At 30.3% G+C, this 21,623-nt stretch overlaps 1 protein-coding gene across 7 annotated transcripts in view; it reads right to left on the bottom strand.

Moving 5' to 3' along the window:
- The window catches only part of LOC114326716 (microtubule-associated protein futsch), an 84,355-nt gene extending 63,673 nt beyond the window's left edge, over positions 1-20,682 (bottom strand). For all 7 annotated transcript variants that reach the window (XM_028275138.2, XM_050651127.1, XM_050651124.1 and 4 more), the window contains exon 1: positions 20,581-20,682. The gene's annotated coding sequence lies outside the window, so the exon portion shown is untranslated. The remainder of the gene's footprint in view (positions 1-20,580) is intronic.
- Between the last annotated feature and the right edge of the window lie 941 nt (positions 20,683-21,623).

Genomic DNA, 21,623 nt, shown 5'->3' with positions numbered 1-21,623 from the left:
GGTCTCACTATTGCTTTATGAATTCAAATCTTCACTGCCTTGGACACATTTTCAACAGTGTGTTAAATGATCCTACTTCTTTGCTACCTTTAAAACCGTTGATCTATTTGTCTCTCTTCGCCTCCTCTATTTGTAACTGTTACTCTAGGGTATTCAATTCTTCTGCATTTCCACTTCTTTTCATGTCCATATAATTTTTCCATTTATCCATTTTTCGAAGTTCTATTGTCTTCTGTTAACTGCCTATTGTCTTCTCTCGTATTTTATCGTACTAGGTTGAATAAGTCTGTTTGCAGGGGGTCTGTTGGAAGACTACACAAACGATGGTTAGACGACGTCAAAGCAAAAATGGGGAGAAACTGGCACCAAATAGCACAACACAAAGAAGATTGGATCATGAGGAGGCCTTTGTCCAGGAATGGATGCAATCAGGCTGGAGAAAAAGAAAAAGAATCCTATATTCACGATAAATTGACTTGAAAGACGTCCTTCTACCATGACTTTATTGACAATTGCGTCATTTTAACTAGCTCTATCAGTTCCTCTGGTATTCCTAGCGAGCTCATTGCTTCTAGCTTCGTATCGTCTATGTTGTGAAATTGAGTCGTAGCCCTATTTAAAATCAATAAATAGAATATTCAAAACCTAGATTTTCTTCAGTGTGAAACTGTAGTTTTGTAATAATTTTAGTATAAAAATTTGTTCGGTTGTTTTCTTCCGTGTCTGAAACCAGCCTGGTTTTTTTCTATTATCTCTGTTTCGTAAGTTTTTTATTTAACTTCTTATAACTTTTGCTAATACCTTATATACTAGGTACTTCTAATACTCTGGGCTAATTAGCAAAATACAAGGAAAGGTTATTTACCAGCAATTTTATTGCTGGAATCGAATCTTATTATTGTATGTATTAATAATATAGATATGCAAAGTCCGCAGATAGTTTGCTACTTTTTTTATAAACAAAATGGCGCCCGAAAATCGTGTTTTTTTCAACTTTTGCTCTATAACTCCAAAGATTTTAACTTTAGACTAAAAACACCCAAATAAAAATTCACCGCAATTAAATTCTGCATAGAGACGTGTTTTTTCCGATTTACTTCGACGAAAACTTTCCCCGGAAAAATCGGGTTTTTCCAACAAAATCTTTAATTTTCAACTAAACTTTTAGATAAGTAGTTGTTAATCAATAATTAAATAACTTGGTAACGTAAAAGCCCTTTCCGTATATATCTATTATAATTCCAGAAGTCTATGGAAATTGAATGAACAATTTAGCAACAATTAAAATGTTAATTAAAAATTTACGGTCGCTATAATAACGACAATAATTATGATGCATAAGAATAACTATGATTTTTTCATAAAAAGACACTATATCTAATGTACTTTACAGAATTGACATTGGACTATTTAAGCGGCCTCAGAAATATTTTAAAATTATAAACAATTTTTTGGTTTATAAACAAATAGAATATCTCGGGAAATATTAAACTAAATTAAATTGTGAAAACGGTATTCGAAAGACAGCGGCAGGACGCTTCTTTTAAAAGAAAAAACGTTTAATTATGACGAGTGGTTCCTGAGATACAACCGGTCAAAGTTGACCGGAATTTACGGCAAAGATATAAACAATAGGATCATAATTTTCAAACCATCACCTTTTTATTTTTGTCCTCTTTCTCCACACCAATTTTCATATCTTTAAAATCCTCATAACATATATTATTATAATAAAAACTATCGATAATACGTGTGAAAATTGACAAAAATAGCAAAATTCCAATCAAAAATTAGGTTGGAGAAAATGTAACCCTCAAAGTTCAAAATCGGTATACGTTAACAAAATGCATTTTCTCGGCTTCCCATAGAGCAATTTCCTTCATTCTTTTTTGTTCCCTAATAACTCGAGTAGAGCCATCGAACTAACGCATTATTAAATGTCAAACTTGCTTTTGTTTTGTTATAATAGATTAATTTATTTATAAGAACAGAAAATTACATATTTTTTCCAGTTGTAGGCTTTTTTTAGATAAACTTACTACAAGTGTACCTTTTAAAGTTAAAAACATAAATATTCTCATTTCTGTATAATTATTTAAACAATTTTTATTTAAACAAATTAAAATATTGTGTTATAATAAATAAATTAATTTATTATAACAAAACAAAAGCAAGTTTGACATTTAATAATGCGTTAGTTCGACGGCTCTACTCGAGTTACTTGGGAAAAAAAAAGAATGAATCAGTTGCTCCATGGGAAGCCGAGAAAATGCATTTTTTTTAACGTATACCGATTTTGAACTTTGAGGGTTACATTTTCTCCAACCTAATTTTTGATTGGAATTTTGCTATTTTTGGCAATTTTCACACGTATTATCGATAGTTTTTATTATAATAATATATGTTATGAGGATTTTAAAGATATGAAAATTGGTGTGGAGAAAGAGGACAAAATAAAAAGGTGATGGTTTGAAAATTATGATCCAATTGTTTATATCTTTGCCGTAAATTTTGGTAAAATTTGACCGGTTGTATCTCAGGAACCACTCGTCATAATTAAATGTTTTTTCTTTTAAAAGAAGCGTCCTGCCGCTGTATTTCGAATACCGTTTTGACAATTTAAGTGAGTTTAATATTTCCCAAGATATTCTATTTGTTTATAAGCCAAAAAATTGTTTATAATTTTAAAATATTCCTGAGGCCGCTTAAATAGTCCAATTTCAATTCTGATAGATATAGTGTCTTTTTATGAAAAAATTATAGTTATTCTTATGCATCATAATTATTGTCGTTATTATGGCGACCGTAAATTTTTAATCAACATTTCAATTGTTGCTAAACTATTCATTCAATTTCCATCGGCTTCTGGAATTATAATATATATGGAAAGGGCTTTTACGTTACCAAGTTATTTAATTATTGATTAACAACTACTTATCTAAAAGTTTAGTTGAAAATTAAAGGTTTTGTTAGAAAAAGCCGCTTTTTCCGGGGAAAGTTTTCGTCGAAGTAAATAGGAAAAAACACGTCTCTATGCAGAATTTAATTGCGGTGAATTTTTATTTGGGTGTTTTTGGTCTAAAATTAAAATCTTTGGAGTTATAGAGCAAAAATTGAAAAAAACACGATTTTCGGGCGCCATTTTGTTTATAAAAAAAGTAGCACACTATCTGCGGACTTTGCATATCTATATTATTAATATATACAATCCTAAGATTCGATTCCAGCAATAAAATTGCTGGTAAATAACTTTTCCCAAAAATGGCCTATTTTCCGATAATAAGCCCAGACTATAATAGTGTGATTACTCTGTAATTTTAATAGACAATGGACCGTGATAGTGTGACGTCAAAACGTCAAATTTTTTCCAAACACGTTGTGTCTAGGTATACGCTAACGTGTACGCTAATAAAAAAAGTTAAGGTAGAATTAAACGTCATAACAAATATTTTTCTATCAAACAAACACTAAACATATCAAAATAGCGTGTATCAAAATATACAGTCACTGCCCACGCTAAATAGCCACTAGCTTGATGAAGTTTAACTTTTTTATTTGCGTACATTTTAGCGTGTACCTAGACATAACGTGTTTGGAAAACTTTTTTTGACGTTTTGACGTCACGACTATTACGGTCCATTTCATTACCTTTCTTGTGAATTGGGCAGATGAGTACTGCGTTCCATTGCTCTGGCATTATTTCGTTTTCCCATATTTTTATAATAAGCCGAGCCATCTTTTGCTGCAGAATATCTCCTCCTACTTTTAATATTTCTGCTGGCCATTAGAATCTATCTATCTAATCAGCCCTAAACATCCAGCCTTGGACATATGCCTCTTATTCCTTTTTCCATGTCTCTCTATCTTGGGAATTTTGCATCCACTTTGAGCCGACGTGTTTCTTCATGGCATCTGACCATCGCATTTGTGGCCTTCTTCTTTTCTGTTTACGGTTCCACGCTCTCCAATGTATAATCATCTTAGTCATTATCTTTCATCCTGCTGCCTTAGGGTATATACAGAATATAGGGGTATATATAATAGAATCTATTCGAAAATATAGTACGCCAATGCGCTGAAAGCAGCACAAATTTAAATTTAATTGTATTATGTTAATTATTAATATAAATGTCAAAAGTTTTTTCACTGTAGCAATGTATAGCAATTGCAAAAACATCCCCTTATTTATTTTTTACGACTGCTGTCCTCCCACCCGAGCAATCAGTTTATTTTTGTCCACTTCAGCACCTTGTTTTCCGTTCATCAACTTGTCAACGCTCAATTTTCTTAAAGATCCAGATGTAACAATCCACTTCAGATTTTCATTTAATGTGACGCATTTAGGGGACCGTCATAACCGTGATATTATCCAGTTTCTCCACGGACACGTCGTTATTTCGTCTTTAGGGCAGCTCGAGAAAAAGTCCCAAAGATATTTCTCCTAGGAACGGACGCATTTAGATATCTCTGTTGAAAGAGTTCTTTTATTTTCCAAGGTCAGAAACTTGATAGGTAATTTAGTTCTCGTGTTATATACTGGATGGTGAATCGTCAAAAGGGCCATAGAAAACTCAATGGGAAATTCTAAATTGTTGAATTCCTGATTCCTTAATTATTTTACATCTAAAGTCATGAAAAACTATTTGTAGGGAACTGAAATCTCTATTAAAAACAAATGTTAGATTTGTTCTACGAATTAAACACATTCCAAAATTTTGCAAGAATATAATACCTAATCTTTTGAGTATATTAGGTACATAAAAAATAGTAGATAAAGATAGGTATGTTAAAAACCGAAGGTCTAGTGTATATACTGTTGTGTTTCAATTTATCAATCAAAGATAGAATAAAAATTTTTATTTTTTTAATATAACGCGGGCACATAAATTTGATACACCCTGTATATTGATTTGTAAATATTTATTAGAAGTTAGCTTTCAACGCAAAGTGGTTTCTCCTTAATGAATTTTTCCATGAAGAATATTAAAAACATTTTTGTAAATAAAAGTGAAGTGAAAGTTGTTTAGGATTAGTATTTTAAACCGATTGTTTATTACGGGAAATATAGAAGCCATAGGTAATTAGTTCTTGGAAAATTAAGGTAAAGAAAGTTTGGAATTTTTTAATCTTTTTGTTTAACCCCGAGTAAATTTTGTAGAATTTCCCGAAAGTAATTAGTATGATGGTAGGAATATTTTTGAAAGTATGAGTGGGTGTTTCGAATGAAAAAAAGAAGGGGGAAGAAGAAATACCTCTGATTGGTTTGGCAATTTGGAATGGGAAGGAAAGAAGGTTGAATTTTCAGATAGTTTTGGAAAGAGGGAGGATTGTGTTACCGGCATCCGAAAGGAGCAGTCAAAAGTTTTCGTAAGTAGTTCAGAAGCAAGTACTAGTGATTGTGTTGATAGGGAGATTAGCTGAAAGGTGGAACGAGAGACAAATCAAATCGAGAAGAAATACCTCTTTGATTCTGTAAAGTCCAAGAGAGTAAGTTACAAGAATTATCGTTATTAAAATTATTTGTGACACCAAGTAAAAAAGAAACTTGGGTCTCAGGAGATTATTGTTGAGAGAAAGAGAGGAGTGAGTTTTGGAGTTTACTGAACGAGTACTGGCAAAAAGAGGCCTGGCTTGTGTTTTGGAGAAATAGTTGCTGGTATCCTGCTGGATTGTTTGCTGAGAACGGAGAGGGCTTTGATGGGTAGCATAACATAATCAACAAGGAGGAGCTGTTTGGGTCAAGAGGAGACATCATTGTGTGTGAATCAAAAAGATTTTCTTTATAATCAGAAGTTAAATTTTTTTTCGTAAAAGCATATGCATTTAAGATTCCAACATTTCAAAAATTTAATAGGAAGTATAAGTAATTTGCGAATACCAAATTTGTTTGTTTAGCTTGTTTTTTATTAAGGGTATCAAGAACAAAGCAACAAATATTTGTTTGAATTAGATTAATTTATATGGTAAAAGTTTCTTTTGGACAGTTATGCCCACAGGATTTAATTGATAAATTTATAGAGCATTGCTTTTGATAATAAAGGTATTTGTATGTGTTTATTTATGATTTTTCTATTTATTTTCTTTTCCTATTTTATCCCGATAAGGATCAACTAAGAGATACTGAAACCACGAGAAAGGATAAGTATAACCTAAGAGAATTTAATTAAATTTTTTTTGACAAAAGGCACCCTGAGATTTTTTCTTAATATTTTTATGTATGATTTGCGTTATTTAAATAATTGATCAAATAAATAATAATTAATATAAAAGTAATAGAAAGCAGATCATAACAATACACACACACCCAAACTTATAGGGAATCACCTTATATTTCTTACTATTTCGTGTGCATTTAAAAAACGAACAATTAAATAAAACAATAAAGTATTTAACAAACAAATTGAAAGTAGTTGTTTTAAAGTCAATAGCATACAAAATTTCAATGTAAAACGAATAATGTTTAAATTGTTTTTTTTTTTTGTATTTTGTGGTAGTCAGTATTATCACCTCTAGTCCTTATGCAAGCTTCAGTTTGCGTGGGCACGCTCCTAATCAAATTATCAACATTTTGTTGTGGTAGGTTGCTCCATCCTTTAAGAGCAGCTTCTACTAGCCGTGCGGTGTTTTGTGGATTATCTCGGCGAGCTCTAATTTTTCTTTTAAGCATATCCCACAAATACGCTATATATCAGCTCGGGTGAGCAAGCAGGCCACTCCAAACAAGAGATATCTTCTGCTTCATTGATGTTTGGAGTCACTCTAGTGGTATGTAGAGGTTCATTATCATGCAATAAAATAAACCTGTAGTCTGCACCTCTCCAGAGCCAGACTACAGGTTTGTAACATACCTGTGAGCAGTTAAAGTTCACTGGATGAAAATTAAAGGAGATTTTTTTACGGATCACAATTCCTCCACAGAATATTACACTTCCCCTTGTATATTTGTGAACAGATCTGACAGTTTTCTTTCTTGCTTGTCTTCCTCGACCTCTAAGTACACGATTTCGTAGGTCATCTGATTTTACACAAATCCTGACTTTTTTTGAAAATAGCACATTTTGTCAATTCCCAATGTTCCAGTTTTGATGGTGAAGACACCAATTTAGGCGATCAACCTTGTGCTGCCTGGATAACTCGGGAACCCATAACTGTCTCCTGCTGTATACTTCTTGGTACGAACTCTTCTTCTTATCGTTTCAACTGAAACAGTTACACCTGTAGCTTCCAAAAGCTGCCTTTGAGCTGTATGTGAGAAATGGTTGGGTGTTCAGCTGATTGTTCAATTAAACGATCGTGGAGAGCCGTTATTACTTTTGGCGACTTTCCCCTGCTTTATTTTTGAGCTTTCCTAGTTCCTGTTACCTAGCATAGTAGGCTATTGATTATATTCAAAATAAGATAGCTAAAAGGAACTACAACGTTAACGGGGTTTTATTATTTCATATGGTCAATGGACATCTACATATGAAAAAACCGCGGAGTGCTACCATTTAAAGGGGTGCGTTTTTGAGAAATGGGTGAATTAGTCCCTGGGCACAGGTTACATTAGGGTGAGTTCTATGCACTTTTGGTATAAACATACCTACATAAAAAATGTTCCTGGTTAAATTTCCTATCTAAATATCGCTTTTTAAAGTCAATGGTACTTTTTTTTACAAAAATATATTCAAAAGAAAAAGCACAAAGAAACCCAAAAGAAAGAAATTTTGTTTTTTGTCCCATAACTTTTGTCCACGAGGATATAGGTATAGACATTGCTTTACAGAAAAAAAATCTACATATTTCTTCTTTAAAATGTTGTGTAGTAGAGGTAATTAGGATTTATAGTTTTCGAAATATGATTTTTCAAAGTTCGCCACTCACAGCAATTTTGGGCAATTTTCCTTGTAATTTCGCAAATATTGTTCTGTAACTTTTTTCCACGTAACTTTAGGTATATGAAATGGTACACGTAATAGAAATAGAAATCAATTAGCTTTAAAATGGGCTACTGTCTAACGTTGTACGACTTTTTTTTAAAGAGATTATGGTTTTTCAAAGTTTTATACTTTTAACGATTTTTTATAATATAATATAAAAATAAAATTATATTATTATATGATATATTGTATATTATATAATATTATATTATATATAGTATATATAATATAATATTATATTATATAATATATAATACCTAATATAAAAAAAATATTATTTTTTACATTTTTTACGATTATTTTTGAAATTTCTCATTATAACTTTTTTTCTTCTACATTTAGGTATATATTATATTATATAATAAAAAAAGCTTATTTTGTTTACTTTAAAATTTTGTATTACAAAAAATTCGAGGATTATTTTTGAATAAGATATTATTTTTCAAAATGTAATAAGTACTTGCAACGATTTTTGATTTTAGGATTATTTTTTAAATTTCTCATTATAACTTTTTTTTTCTTGTACATTAATATACTATATATTGCTGAATAAAGAGGGCTTACTTTCTGTTCTTTAAATGGTGTATCATCTATATTTAAATAATGGAAACCGAGTGATTCTTTGATATTTTTTTACCTGTATTATTTAAAGTTATTTCTTTTACAAAAATTACATAAACATTAGTCTTAGAAAACATCACTTTAGTTAAAATTATTTAAACGTTGACATTTAAAAAATTTCAAAATCAAAGTCCATCTCTTCGTTAGCATTAGCTTCAATATCTTCCTCTGACACCTCAGTTATCTTAGAGTCCCACAATTAGTACCCACGCACATGCACCCTTTGCAGAATATTGAAAAACTAATTCCTATCTTCCTACAACCGCAGTTTTTTGTACATCCTTTGGTACATTTACATGCTATTTTTTCAAGCAAAGCTTGTGGTGCAGGAGCTTTGACAGTAAATATTGGAATTAATCCATATTTTGAAGTTTGCCCGGCCGAGTCAAGTGGATCCAAAGTATTACCTATAAAAAATAAGATTCAATCATAACACACAATCACATAAAAAAGTTATAAGGAGAAATTTAAAAAATAATCCTAAAATCAAAAATCGTTGCAAGTACTTATTACATTTTGAAAAAGCATATCTTATTCAAAAATAATCCTAGAATTTTTTATAATACACCATTTTAAAGTAAACTAATAAGCTTTATTTTTTATTATATAATATATACCTAAATGTAGAAGAAAAAAAGTTATAATGGGAAATTTAAAAAATAATCGTAAAAAATATAAAAACTTGTTAAAAGTATAGAATCTTGAAAAAGATAACCTCTTTAAAAGAAGTCGTACAACATTATACAGTAGAACATTTTAAAGGTAATTGATTTCTATTCCTCTTACATGTACCATTGCATATGCCTAAAGTTGCGTAGAAAAAAGTTACAGAAAAATATTTGCGAAATAACAAGGAAAATTGCCCAAAATTGCTGTGAGTGGCGAACTTTGAAAAATCATATTCGAAAACTGTAAATCCTAACGACCTCTACTAAGCATCATTTTAAAGAGAAAATATGTAAGTTTTTTTTTCTGTGAAGCAATGTCTATACCTATATCCCCGTGGACAAAAGTTATGGGACAAAAAACAAAATTTCTTTCTTTTGGGTTTCTTTGGGGTTTTTCTTTTGAATATATTTTTGTAAAAAAAAGTATCTTTGACTTTAAAAAGTTATATTTAGATAGGAAATTTACCCAGGTACAATTTTTATGTAGACGTGTTTGTACCAAAAGTGCATAGAACTCACCCTAATGTAACCTGTGCCCAGGGACTAATTCACCCATTTCTCAAAAACGCACCCCTTTAAATGGTAGCACTCCGCGGTTTTTTCATATATAGAGATTCATTGACCATATGAAGTAATAAAACCCCGTTAACGTTGTAGTTCCTTTCTATAGTACATAATCAATAGCCTATAGGTTTTGGACAGAACACCCTGTATTACGCCTAGCTCTACAGCTATGTCCCTCTGAGAACATTACTTTCTGAAGACCAAAAATCTTTCCTCGTTGTAAGCTCCATAAGCCCACATGAAGCATATTTTAGTTTTTGGACGCAAACGTTAGTTTATTTATTTTCGTTCAATTTGCAACTCAAGCAAATAACCTATACCGTACCGAGCTGTACTATTCGATTGTCTTATATATTTGTTTATTTTCAATAAAAACCTTTATTCTTCGCAACAATAACAAGTTTTTTAAAAAGAAATAAATATTACTTTGAAATACATGGTGATTCCATATAAGTTTGGGTGTGTGTATTTCGTTATACATGTTCAAAGTATATACAGGGTGTAACAAAAATACAGGTCATAAATTTAATCGCACATTCTGGGACAAAAAATAATTCGATTAAACCTAACTTACCTTAGTACAAATGTGCACATAAAAAAAGTTACAGCCCTTTTAAGTTACAAAATGAAAATTGATTTTTTCGAATGTATCGAAAACTATTGAAGATTTTTTATTGAAAATGGACATGTGGCATTCTTATGGCAGTAGCATCTTAAGAAAAAATTATAGTGAACTTTGGACACCTCATAAAAATTTTATGGGGGTGTTGTTCCTTTAAACCCCCCCAAACTTTTGTGTACGTTCCAATCAAATTATTATTGTAGTACCATTAGTTAAACACAATGTTTTAAAACTTTTTGCCTCATAGTACTTTTTCTAAAAGTCAGTTTTTATCGAGATATTTCGAATATTTGTCAAATCCACCACATATTTGTATATGGTTAAGTACGATATAGAGACTTCGTAATAATATCATTCATATTATGAGCATTTATTTATGATTTACATTTTTGGGATATTTTGCACCATATTAAAAAAGAAGTCACATCTCGATAAAAGGTGCCTTTTCGAAAAAATACAAAGAGGCAAAAAAGTTTTAAAAACACTGTGTTTAACTAATGGTACCGCAGTAATATTTTAATTGGAACGTACACAAACATTTGGGGGGTTTAAAAGAACAAAACCCCCATAAAATTTTTATGTAAACATATTGAAAAATAAGCCTCAACTCGATAAAAACTGCCTTATCGAAAAAATAATAAGAGGCAAAAAAGTTTTAATAATATTGAATTTAACTAATCGTACCACAACAAGAATTTAATTGAGACGTACACAAAAGTTTGGGGGGGTTTAAGGGAACAAAATCCCCATACAATTTTTATGGGGTGCACAAATTTCATTATAATTTTTATTTAAGATGTTCCTGCCATAAGAATGCCAAATGTCCATTTTCAATAAAAAATCTCCAATAGTTTTCGATATATTCGAAAAAATCGATTTTAATTTTGTAACTTCAAAGGGCTGTAACTTTTTTTGTGTACATATTTGTACTAAGATAAGTTAGGTTCATTCGAACTATTTGTGTTCCCAGAATATGTGATTTAATTTATGACCTGTATTTTTGTTACACCCTGTATATACCAGACAAGTACAGTTAAACAAAACGGGTAATGGTACATAGAGTTAGTTTTTTCCATAGATCACGAGTTCAACAAATGCTATTTAATTTTGTAGAAAAAGAATGTGTGTGTACTTTGTACGCACGTAAGAAGTTATACTTCTATTATATGATTATATGATTATATGATTATAAACGAAATTAATATACTTTTTATTTATATTTTATTTAAATATTAAATTAATTTATACTTAATACTTCTCAAACATTTTTATTAAAACAGTGCCAAAAATTAAAATAATAAAAAAATAAAACACACACAAACACATTAAAAATGCCACAAATGATTTCTGAACATTAATTGTCGGAAAAATTTTTAACTAAATACGTATTTTCTGAAAATAAAATTATATAATAAATATACTTACAATCATAAAATGTATAAAAAAAAATAAAAAAATAAAAGTTTCTATTGGGATTCGAACCAACTTACCACGCGGCTGGTATTTGCGTTGTATTGGGATTCACCCGCATTAAAACTGCACCACAGAGGCAGCTTGTCATTATGTGCGAAGATCGTCTAACTAAACAGATTAACCTTTTGACATTTTTAACTTATGTAAATCAAATTATTTTGATTTTGAATTGAAATGATTTAGAATTGAAAAAATACAACAAAACATAGGGTAAGAAGACAATATATTAGGTGAATATTGATATAAATTTTGATGGTAATCAAATTATGTAAAAAAAAGTATTACATACTACTTATGTATTTTGGTAGGTTCAAGGTAGGTATCGGAGCCCGTATAACGACTAATACATTTCGCAATCACTTGCGTCGTGCAAAGTGGCTATGTTCAAATATCATAACAAAATTTGATCAACTATTTATAAAACACTTACCAGTGAAAGATTCTTTAGCTTTGAATAAGCGAGATCTGCGGCACTCATACTAGGCACAGTTTGATGAGCTTTCACATTGGCATGCAACAATCATCTCTTCTATGTAAATAAGTCCAAAAATATAATATGAAAACTATTTAAAAAGGCAGTATAACCATTAACTAACTTTTTGTTTGTTGTTTCTCTTCCTACAAATTTTAAAACGCAACAAGCATACATTATAACCAAACACAGTCCCACAGCTGTGCCACAGCTGCCATATTGGATAATTTTTGTCATGTCATTTGAACATCCAATCAGAACAAAGTTATAATGCGCATGCGCCCGGTCGCTAGGTTTTCCCATATAAAATTTCACCGTCATTACGCCCGTAAAGAAGTATAACTTCAATAAGAAAAAAATAAAAAATACGTTTACTTAAATGTAAAAATTAGTTGTCTAAAAAATAAACAGCGAACAAACATTTCATTTTTCATTTGTATATGAGTGGGATGGAAAGTGACCATGGTTTAGTTTTAAACGAGGTAGTACAGTACATACTAACATTCGTGTTCATAATTATAGGTGAAATGAGGGATGTTTTTTGGAAGTATAGGGTGAAGGCTGAAATAATGATTTGTATATTTATTTGCACTTCTTTTGTAATCAGCTTCCCATTTCAAACTGATATTAGGTGTGAGAGCATTATTTAAATCTTTCAAATTATATATTTTGTCAATATAGTAGCAACTGTGAGTGCTTTTTGTGGCTATATCTGCAATTACATTACCTTCGATACCACAATGTCAATTCGTCCAAATAAACGAAACATTTACATTATTTTGCTTAAGATCCATATTTAATTTTTTTGTTCAAAATTAAAGCATTTCGTAATTGATTTGATGGGTGACCGTTAATAGCTTGTAATATGAACATTGTAATGTTGACTTTGAGTCTGAAATTATTACTACGTTCGTGCATGTTTGAATTATTGCAGATATATTTAGACCAGGGCGCATCTGTAAAAATATTAGTACATTTGGACGTTGAGAGGTGACTCAAATTTTTTTGCAGAAATTGCTTGAAAATAAATCAAATAATAATATTTGAGTTATCCTCCCTCTCAAAAAGGTCAGGAACATTGATCAAAATGTCAAAAAATTAAGGAAAAATTCGTTATTTTTCTTGGTTTTTTGATTATAACTTTAAAAGTATTCATTTTCGAGAAAACTTGTACTAACATAAAAGTTGCGTAATTAAATTTCCTACAATATAGAGTTGGTCAAAAATTTAAAAAATAGTCATCCTTGTTGCAAACAGTGGCGGCTCGTGGTAATTTAAGGAGGGTGTTCAATTAAAGAATGTAATTATACGAACGGTGAATACGCGCCGCAGGCGAAAAATTTTTGGGGCCTCGCCAAAAGATGTTCTGTAAAATGAAACCTATCTTTGACCCGATTATTCAGGATGTCACACACTTTTTTTGTTTTGTGCAGAATATGATACCTACTGAATGATGGCTCTTCTTCGGTGGTGAAGGTGGAGGCAGAAGTTACGAATAATGAAATGGCTTTGTCAAAACTGTTTAAAAATCCGTTTATTTTAACGGCATCCAAAGACCGAGATTGAAATTATAGTTTTATTCTTTGAAAATACTAAACATGGAAAACAAAATAAAGAATGTAGTTTAATACACCCACATAATCACTAAGTTTTTCTATATTGTTCAACTTTAAAACAATGTTTAAACTTTTTGTTTCTTATTGCACATTCCTGTACGAAGTTTATCTCCGGCCAAGTTAGTCCATTCTTTTTATAAGAAGTCGATTTTCAAAACTATTTGCACTTTCTTTTATAAACATTACTGAATAAGGCTCCACCATCCTAAAAAAACTACCTACCAATATTGTATTTAATAAAATCCCACAACAGAAAATGCCAAACTGTGAATCGAAACGCTTCGCCCCGGTCTCTGTGTGCAGTGCACAAATCTCCCGTGAAAAGGAAAAACCTAGTAACTGAGTTTTGATAACTTTTCAGGAAACGAAAAGAAAGAAAAGTATATCGCCGTTTAATAGAATTATATTATTTTTTGTTTTTTTTTTCGTTCAGTGGATTTCAAGTGTATGTCCCTGTAACTGTAACTTAGTTTTTTCCAAATATTTGCAGTTTTTTTAATTCTATGTCACTTACTATTTTTGAAATGCAAAGAAATATTGATTTTGCTGCGGAAAAAGCTAGTATGCTTACTTAGTTCCTAATTCATACTATTTTTGCCAAGGAAAAAACTAGTAGGTACTATATTACACTTGCTAATATGATACTTTATGATTGCTTTAAAACTATGTAAAATCAAGTAGTTAGGTACATTTTGGTTTTTAAAAATAAAAAGTAGGTAAAGTTATAATTTTTACATATATTTTATTAGAAAAATTACAAAAAGTTTTTGAATTCAACATTTAATTACATAAAACAAACAAAAATAATAAAAACTAAACTCGATTATTTAGTAAATCATTTGATGTTTCAGAAACAGGTAGTTTCTCCCAAAAGAATCTTTTTTGGCTTAGCATTGCAGGAAGAAGCTCTGTAATTATTTTTTGTTTTTTTTGAACATTTACACCCCTATCTTCAGTTTTGCTCTCAGGCATTTCCAGATTAAATTTAGGTTTTAAAAAGTCAAAATTAATAAATTCGTTTTCAGTATGACTTTTCTTATAAAACATTTGTCTTGACCCTTTTCTAAATTGTACTACTTTAATCACGTTAAGTTTTGGGAAATTTTCATCTTTTTTTGTTCTTTGTTTTACACCGTCTTTAAAGCGATAAAAATCATCATGTTTCATTAGTAAGGTTTTATTTTTTCTAGAGGCTTTTAATATTAGCTCATTTAAGTCGTTCATTTCATAAATGTTGGATCTCTTTTTCCATAGCTTGCCAATGTTTCCGTGGACACTGTCGGCTCTCATAAAAGAGTGCCCAGCTTCAAAGTATTTTAAAGTAATACTGTTTGGACCCCAGTTAGAATTGACAATTACCACAAATGACGTAAATAATTTCCAGTTTTTATTTTGGGCACTGCAGTTGTCACACCAAAATTCGTAGTGCTCTACGTTAACTGAGGATCTTTGAATAAGCCCGCAATATGCTGATGCCACATCTTCCGCCGAGCGACCACTTATAGCTTCATGCCACAAAACGCAAATATTTTCTTCATCTTTTGTTAACGAAGCAAAAGTTTCATTGAACACAACTAATTTACTAACAAAGACAGATTTTTTTAAAGATAACTTTGGAAGTAGTAACACTTTTTGCATATCCGCGCAATAAACTTTAAATGAGTCTGGATAGTCGTGCTGTCTGTCATTATCATACGCTTTTCTGGCAGCAATATATGCCATATGGTGATCATTAAACGTATTACATTGATCACAAGTCTCTGGAATTGTACATATTTTTTTGTGCTCTTTTTGATGTACGCAAATGTCACACTCATCTTGATTTGGTTGATCAAATCCAATGTTAAGTGAATTAAATTCAGTTCTATATCTGTCATAAGATATTTTTTCATGAGTTTCACAAAAATGTTTCCACATATCAGTAATAGATAGCTCTTGAGATAAATATCTTCTATTGGGAGCATGTTGCAATTTATAGTGTGATATTTGCGGATTATAAGATTCAATATGGTTTCTTATTAGAATGGGATCCTTCTTGTTAGATGGAACAGACGAGCCTCGTTTATCCTTAACCAGTTCTAACCCCATAGATTGTTTATATCTGTTTTTGAAGTCCGTTATCATACCATCAGTTTTCATTCCATGTGTATGTAAATACATTTGCTTACACACATTCATTTCAATACCATCATCCTTGAGCAACGAGTATGTAAGGACGTGTTGACGTTTATTTTCACTATCTACTTTTCTTCTCTTAATACCCCCAATCTTTATACTGGCATTAAAATATTGACTTCTCTCGCCAAAACTCATTTTCCAAAATGACTGGCAAATATTTTGTCTTCTTTCTTCTGATAAAAATTCTCTACATTTTTTTTTACAATTACATGGTTCTAATAACTGATATTTTTCTAGATGCCTCTCAATTTGCTCTTTCGCTGTTCTTGCTCTTTTTTTTCTGTTTTTCTCGTATCCTTCATCGGTTTTATCACTGATTTGTGCTTCTATAAAAAACGTAGATATTAGTTAATTCATGTGAAACACAAAATACAAAGCATTTTTACCTGGCAGAGTTTCCTGGTTTATATCTTTCAATTGTTTATCTACTAAACCTTCATTTTCCATAACAGTGCCAACTACACTTTTTTCATTTTCAGTTTGAAAAAATTTTGCTATTCTCCTTTTTTTCTTTGTCTCATAACTTATTTCTTCAGATTCTTGTGGGTCATAACTAGGGTCTAAATCTGAGTCATCGTCAACTGTGTCATCTAAAAAGTATAAGTTTGGTCTAATTGTTTATAATAATTAATATTTTATTTAGTAACCTTTATTATGCTGACAAACGTCTATAACATCAACCGATTTTTCTTTGTGACATTCATTATTAACATCCGTATCATTTTGACTACCATCCTTTGTTCCATCAATTAATGGTAGCGGTTTTAATTCGGTATAAACTTTTGTGTTTTCTTCCTTCCTAATATCTCTTACTAAACATATTGGTTGAATATCATAAAAATGGTTTTCATTAGTAGAGGGGTTATCATTATCACTAAAAATAAAAAAATAAAAATCAAAAATGCTAGCGACAAACGTCCATATTATTATTATCATTGTAATAATACTCCAAACCAAAAGCTTTTGAGTTCGAAGGCTCTTCTGAATAAACTGTTATGCTTAGTTTATTTGATTTTTGTTTATAAATTACTCTAAAAATAATGATAATACACATATTTTAACTTCTGAAGTTTAGAATTAAAAATTGCTACATTTGCTATAAATACACAATGTGTTTAAGAAATACTTTTTAGTATACGAATATGAGCAAGATAATTAAAATAATTTCCACGAAACATAGTCAATAGAAAAATGTTTTGGTAATTGAATATCCACTGCACACAAATATAACGATTTTTGTTACATAAGTAATGGTAACCTAAATATTTATTAACAATCAGCTGACATGCGAATTTTCTAAATATCAACTAAATTAATTTGTTGTAACCTATCACCTTTTACAGTAATAAATAAGTCGGTTCATATTATTTTTTGTTTCAAGAAATGTTGATTTATTCAGAATATGTTAATTTTATAATCAGAAGTCCGTATAAATAAATCTAGAAACCTACTTTTGATTTTGTAAGCCGTCCATCATCAGGTTATCAACCAAATAATCGTCTTTCACAGTATCTTGTATCGATTTCAAACAATCTTGACCAAAGGACGCAAGTTCACTATACCTATAACAAAAAGAATGCATTCGTTACAGCATTTCTTTTGAATTATCTACCATTTTACTGATTGTTTGTTTTTTGAAAATCAAACAAACAAAATTGTACTTTGTTTGTAATGTAAAAACTAATACTCACCGCTTTTCAAGATCACCCACTTCCTGAACACAAACTACTTTATTTTCCTTAGCCAAAGCCATTATAATGTTTTTTCTTTTAGACATAGTTTTCAAAACTTTATATAATTAGATTAAAACAAATTCACCACCAGACGAGTATATGTAGGTATACACAGTTGAGACTGGCTCGACAGACTGAATAATTTAACGAAGTGCATTGGAAGAACATAGTAAAAGATCCTTCGTTTTCGCGCCAAAGCGGAATTAAATTGGAAATACCTAGCATACACACTTTAAAATAATTCGCCGAGTTTAAATGACCGGAAAAAATATGGATATATCTAGTAAATGACTTTGCTAGTTTTTTGTTTAGAAATATGACGTTTTTGTCTTTCGGCTTAAAAATGGTAAGGTATGTTATTAGGAACTTCCAATTTAAAAAAAATATTTATATATACACTTTTCAAAGGAAATATTTAGTAAAAGCCTTTGTTATATTTTTCCTTCTGAAATAAGTAGAAATGTATCGTTCACTGTATAAGTTGCTATGTTTATTCTAAAAAAATAACAAGATGCTAGGTTTTTCCAACCAAATTTATTGAAATTACCATTTTGCTAGGATTTTCCATCTGAAATAACTTTCTTAAAAATGCAAGTATTTACAAGTTTTAAGTACCAGTCGATAAAGAGCTTCATGGGGTTTCACACAATTGATACTAAGCATAAACCTAGTAAGTCACTTTACTAGGTTTTTCCTTTTCACGGGAGAAATGGTCAATGTTTTAAGATAGGAGAATCCCTGGTTCACGGATTTAAGAGCTCTCGTTCTTCTATAGGGTTACTGTATAGTGGCTTGGTTCAATTTCAATTCTGCACTTACCACGTGCATCTAGCGTAGCGGTGTTGTGCAAACAAATTATGTGATTAATAAATACAGTTATATTTTAATGATACATGATATTTATGAGATTTAAGAAAAAATATTTTAATGATATTTATGAGATTTTTAAAAATATGTATTTTAATGAAATTTGATTGGGTGTTCACTGCACAAATGAACCAATGGAGAAACCGCCCCTGGTTGTAAAATAGCAATAATTGTGAAAAAAACATACAAAAACAAGTATTCGCATTTTACCTTTTTCAACCATTTATGGTACACTTAGGACCTTCATATTTCACCCTGAAAAATTTTATGATACAGTAAAACAATACTGTAAATTTCATTAGGATCGGTTCAATAGATTTTGCAAAATAAATTTTGCAATCCAGCTTTCGTAAAAAAAATTCATTTTTTAAAAATGTTACAGGACTGAAAATAAAGCACATAGCAAGTTGAAAATTTTTTTGTTTATAGAAGTGTACTGTACCTTTCATTTGCAATTTTGCAAAATTAAAATCGATTAACAGCACGGCGTCAGAATTTTTTTTAAATAAACATTAATTATTGGTGCTGCGCGCAGGACAGCGGAGAGTTTGCTCTGATTGGGCATTCCAATGACCTTTGATAATGATTGATACATTTTAATTTTATTACATTTCGATATAAATAAATAAATTTGTTTATTGCAAAATAAAAACACATACTCTATCCTTTGAAATAACACTTTTATTAGCAAAAACTTTCTTTGTTCATATATTTTAACTTAAATAACAAAAGTTTATTATTTTTAAACATATGCAATTGTTTAAACAATATTTCACAAACAATAATAAAATTAGTTTGATTTGTGTGGAATTAAAATATTAAAATACAACAAAATATAGAGTAAGAAAATAATATATTAGATAAAGATTTGAAGAAATTTTGGTGCAAATCAACTTGTGTGAATCGAACACCGCTGTCCTGCGCGTAGCACCAAAAATTATTGTTTATTTCAAAAATTTTCTGACGCCGTGGTAATTAATCGATTTTAATTTTGAAAATTGCAAATGAAAGGTACAGTACACTTCTATAAGCAAAAAAAAATTTAACTTGCTATCTGCTTTATTTGCAGTCCTGTAACATTTTGAATAAATGAATTTTTTTTGCTAAAGCTGAATTGCAAAATTTATTTTGCAAAATCTATTGAACCGATCTTAATGAAATTTACAGTATTGTTTTACTGTATCATAAAGTTTTTCTGGGTGAAATATGAAGGTCCTAAGTTTAGCATAAATGGTTGAAAAACGTAAAATGCGAATACTTGTTTTTGTATGTTTTTTTCGCAATTATTGCTATTTGGCAACTAGGGTGACTATTTATTAAATTTTTAACCAATTCTATATTGTAGGAAATTTAATTACGCAACTTTTATGATAGTACAACTTTTCTCGAAAATGAATACTTTTAAAGTTATAATCAAAAAACGAAGAAAAAAATCGAATTTTTCCTTCAATTTTTGACATTTTGATTATTTAAACAATGTTCCGGACCTTTTTGAGAGGGAGGATAACTCAAATATTAATATTTAATTTCATTTTCAAGCAATTTCTGCAAAAAAATTTGAGTCACCTCTCAACGTCCATCTCAAAACAGATGCGCCTTGGACTAATTGGAATATATCGAACATATTATATTGAGTTGCATATTGAACGAAACAAACGAACCTATATTTGGTGGATGGCCTTATTAGCCATAACGGGAATGTAGTAGAAAAGCCAGCAATGAATATTCCGCTAGAAACTATTTTTTCTATAAATTATTTAAGTTTTTTTAAATAAAAAATTTTCTATTATTATTGTGTTCATAAATACGAAGTACTGGATTAGAGACCGACTAAATATAATACTCACCATATCTGGCCTCTTCCCCTTCTAAAGCTTGCTCCGTGATAATGGCCAGCTCCTTTTCCAAGTCCACCAAGCATTCGTTAAGGTCCCAGGAGAGCAGGCCTACAACAAAAAAGTTTATGAGACTCAAGTTACTTCCGCAATGTAGGGCTGGACAAAGAGGAAGAAGATCCCGTTTTTCGGTAACTGAGATTCATTTTTAACCGTAAATCTTAGTTCTGGAGAGTATGTTAGGGACTTGGGGATAGAGAGCCTCTTTGTGTCTTGACAGTGACAAAGAGTTAATAATGGTTTTTATAGTGGACGCGGAGATAAATAATATATACAGTATGGTGCAAATGTCAGGAATAAATTCGTTATTTCGTAAGCGACTTTAAGGAAAAATCCTGAGACAAGTCGATTTTTATTTTTAATTTATGATATTTTGAAATATATGTCATACTAGTGACATCATCCATCTGGGCGTGATGACGTAATCGATGATTTTTTAAATGACAATAGGGGTCGTGTGCTAGCTCATTTGAAAGCTTATTAAATTCTTTATTCATTAATATAAACATTAACATGATTATTTATACAGGGTGTCTAAGAAAACTTATTTTGAATTAAATTAATTGAAAACAGAAAAAAATGTTTATTTCAGACATAAACATTGTTTTTCGCTTAAATTAAATGTTCAAACTGTCAAGAGGCAGATGGTTGGCAGCTTGAACATTGAAATTAGCGAAAACCAATGTTTATTTATCAAAAAACATTTTTTTTTCTTTTTCTGGCAGCAGTAGAATATATTTTAAATTAAATAAATTACGTACATTCTTCTTTTTGTGTCAATTAATTGAATTCAGGAAATTTTTTGTTGGACACCCTGTATAAATAATTATGTTAATGTTTATATTACTGAATAGAGAATTTAATAACCTTTTAAATGAGCTAACACACGATCCCTATTCTCATTTGAAAAACATCGATTACGCCATTACGCGCAGATGGATGAATACACTAGTTTGATATTTAGGTATATATGTCAAAAAATAGTCGCTGGCTTA

The sequence above is a fragment of the Diabrotica virgifera genome, chromosome 5 (genome assembly GCF_917563875.1).
Source record: "Diabrotica virgifera virgifera chromosome 5, PGI_DIABVI_V3a".
NCBI lineage: Eukaryota > Metazoa > Arthropoda > Insecta > Coleoptera > Chrysomelidae > Diabrotica > Diabrotica virgifera.
This window is presented reverse-complemented; position numbering and strand designations above follow the sequence as displayed.